Raw genomic sequence first — 4,178 nt, 5'->3', positions numbered from 1 at the left:
CTAGTTCTTTGGTAAGAGCCATAGGTGTCACAGGGTACTTAATAAAAAGAAATAAGAATTAGATAGAAAGAAGAGAAAGGGGTAACGATATAAAAATTAATGAAAAGTTATTGAGTTAACTTAGACCACCCATGCCAGGCTATTTGAAGCCTTCTTAAATGAAAACAACTGCTCCTGTTTGGGAAAACTTCAAAGGTTTTATTTGCCTTCCATTTTTAGAATTAACAACAAAAGACAAGGGCTGGGAAGGGCTGCAGTTGCTACAGAGAGTAGTAAGAGTGAGTTTCTTGATTGAAATCCTTTTCCAGGGGCTGGTAGCCTATTCTATTTTCAGGTATTTATAGTTTCATAGGCAAGAGACCTGCAGTTCATTTGGTTGAGCCTGAGGCAGAGGCGAATGAGATCCCCCATGTTGACTGGCAATGTGTAAATCACTTAACTACACCTAGCAAGCCACTTAGATTCCCTGGGCTCCCATGGAGTCACTTGTAAAATAGGAATTCTTTTAGGCTAACTTTCATGGTTGTTATTAGGTGTTAACATTTTGTAAGCAGCAAATGCAATATGAAGAAAATGCACTTTCACTCCTTGGCATCTGCAATCTTTTTCTCTTTTGAATTCACCATGGGTTACAATGCATTCACCTAAAATGGTATACATTAATCTTCCCTGAATAGTATTAAAACAATCAAGGGATATTTATGGTCCAAAATGAACCCAAGTCATTCTCATTTTAAAACTGACCCAGAAACACACACAGATATACATGCACCCAACACATACTTTAAGGAACTATAAACAGAAAGAAATTAATAAAACTAAATTAAATTTAATTATACATTTAATGCCTCCCCCCCTTTCAGTTTTTTATGTTGCTGAACTCATAATCAGCATGTCAACACCATTAATTACTCTGCTTTGCTTTTCATCTATTATTCAAAAGGCTAAATAGAATAAAGGAAAAGAACTTGAGCCATGGAGTTAGGCAAAAGTAGATTCAAATGCCAGCACAGTCTCCTAAATATATTCATGACATTTGGCAAACTTCTTAGCCTCTATAAAACTTAATTTCCTTGTTTGTAAAAGGGAATGTTAATGAAAGCATCTACTACGTGGGATTATTTATAGGATTAAGAGAGATAATATTTATAAAATGCTTAGCACAGCATCTAGTTCATGGTAAGGCCCTAATAAATGTTTGCTTTATTATTATCTTATATATAAATTGACATACCTATTATTTTCATGGTAGTATGGTAGTTCAGAAAATTAATCAATAATGTTTTTTTTTTACTAATAATTTGAGTTGTTTAAAATTATGTGGAGAAATAAGTACTATTTATATAAATATGTACATATTAAATATTCTTTTCTGTTATGTTTATTGTCTTGAGTAATATTCTGTAAGCTGAAAACATAGGATCAAATGAGAGGTTTTTATGGGCCTTTTTACAAACTGCCAAATTGCTCTCCAGAGAAAAGTAAACCAATTTACCAATAGCTGCATGATATTATTAAACCTCTTTCTTCACAGAAACATGAACACTGGGTTTTCACTATTTTAATTTATCTATTATAGAATAATCAGCATAAAATCATACCAAAAATATTTGATTTTGCTTTAACAGCTAGTGAAACAAGGTTTTTGTTTGTTTGTTTTTTGCTATTGTTTTCCCGGCCTAAAATTAGCACTTCTTCTGGCCAATTAGTTCACTTCCCTTGACCAGTTAGGGAGCCATTTAATGTTTTAAAGCAAGATGTGGTACTCATAATCTATAGTGATTCCCAGGTGGAGTTCCATTCCAACATTTCCCTACATGTAGCATTTATTTGACTGCAACTATAGAAAGAAGCTAAGAATATTCTCAGATATTTCATACTATGGGCTAATTTTTAAAAATCTGAATAGAATTAAAACAACAGCAGACAATTAAGAGAGCTATTACCAGAATAGTCACGTAGCATTAATTTGGAATTGAATGGAAATAGAAAGTTAACTTGAAACCGAAGATTCTACTAAGACTCCATCCTTTGCTTTACTGTAATGGGATCTTTATGGAAACCATTGTCTCCAATCCCAAATTTCCCATTTTGGCCCGTAGACATTAGTAGGGCACTTTTCATCTTCATTCACTTCTCCGTGCCCGTTCTCCTTAACCTCTCCAACACAATCACCCCAACTTTGTACTCTCAGGTAAAAGCCAAAATACCATGAATTCTTGAAGAGAAAGCACCAACTAAATCAGATTACTTTCTATTAAATCAAGAGGACCTCTCTACATCCAGCTAGACCATAAAAGGGCTTAAAGAACATATAAACTCTTGGTTATTGAGTAATTGTAAGTCATGATAGAGCTCTCATGATTCAAAATGAATAGACAAAAAAAATGAGGAAAAGAAGTTGGAAGAGCAGAAACAGGTAAGAAGCACAACCTAGAGGTGGGGAAACGTCCTGCAAAAGTACAAGGAGGCCGATGCCTTTCCAGAAGCTTGGCAGTGGTGCACTTCAGGGGAATGACTAGCCACAGGACACAGGAGCCTGTATAAAGGTATCTGGAAAGTTGTTTTTCAAAAAGGAATCTATGGAACGATAAATGAAAAGATAACTGATCCAAATGGAAAGTGAGCTGGCAATATTACAAACATGAATAAAAGGAAACTCATGAAAGATGAGGAATAGGTGTAATGAAATCTAAATGTAAAGTCACCAAAATTAAAATATGTTATCAGCAAAGAGTACAGAGTCCATGCTGCAGAAAATTGAATGTGTGAGGGCAAACTTGAGACACACTCCCAGAATTTGATGAATTGGGGCAAGGAGGTAAAAAAGATTAAAGAAGAAGAGATAACAGATACAGAGGTGAGAAAACAGATACCAAACACTTCAGAGGAAGATAAATGAAGACGTGGGGTGGCATCACTGATCCTTTATAATTGAGACATGTTTCAAGAGAATAGAATGTTCATATTCAAAATCAGTTAAAGGAACTAAACCACACACACAAGAGAAAAGAAAGAAGGGAGGAAAGAAATATTTTTGATGTAGTAGAAAAATAATTTTTATGTTAGGGAACAAAGAGAAACTACTACAACTATGAAGGTAGAAAAGACAGGGTGCGGCCAGGTGCAGTGGCCCATGCCTGTAATCCTAGCACTTTGGGAGGCTGAGGTGGGTGGACCACTTGAGGTCAAGAGTTCAAAACCAGCCTGGCCAACATGGTGAAAACCCGTCTCTATTAAAAATATAAAAATTAGCCGCATATGATGGTGGGCACCTGTAATCCCAGCTACTCAAGCGGCTGAGGCATGAGAATCCCCTGTACCCAGGAGGCAGAGGTTGCAGTGAGCCAAGATCGCACCACTGCACTCCAGCCTAGGTGACAGAGAGAGACCCCCATCTCAAAAAAAAAAAAGAAAAAGAAAGAAAGAAAGAAGAAAAGAAAAAGAAAAAACAGGGTGCATACAAAGAAAGAAAAATTAGGCTGGCTACCGTAAGATTACATACCAGAGTAAATTTGGCCACGTCTACATTGTTTTAATGTGTTACCCATAAAATCTCTAGGCAGGGAAAGTAGAATTCCTAAGTAAAGGGAAGACAAAGATATTCACATATGTATTAATATGCAAAAAACTCCACTGATTTACATTTTAAAAAAGAAAAGCTGTTTTTAAGGTGTTCTCTGAAAAACGTGAGATGAATCAACATTGAGAAAAAAGAATGAGGACATGATTGCATAGAATGGGTAGAGATGAGCAATGCAAGTCATTAAACACAAAGTTGAATTTTAAAATGATCTGAACATGATTATAAGACAATTTAAATGCCATAGGTAATTCTTATTTGGGAAAATTAACATTGGAAAAATAATACTTTTGTTTCAAATAAATAGAACACAGATGATTTTACAGGCAGTATGTACATGTTCAAGGTGCAGAGCTGTCCTAGGAAATTTAAAGTGTTCTAGGTCATAGAACAATAGAGACCAAGCACAGACTTCACTCACTCATAAATATAGGCACAAATTCCTCAATTCACAGTATGTAACATCAATCTCTACATTAAAATAATATTTCAGATCACAGCCAAATACATTTTCCTTAGAAATGTAAAGATAGCCGAATATTACAAAATCTGTAAGATTTTATTAATTCAAGTAAATACTTATTTTTCTAGATAC

This window comes from Nomascus leucogenys, chromosome 6 (genome assembly GCF_006542625.1).
Source record: "Nomascus leucogenys isolate Asia chromosome 6, Asia_NLE_v1, whole genome shotgun sequence".
Taxonomy (NCBI): Eukaryota; Metazoa; Chordata; class Mammalia; order Primates; family Hylobatidae; genus Nomascus; species Nomascus leucogenys.
Note: the sequence above shows the minus strand (reverse complement) of the source record.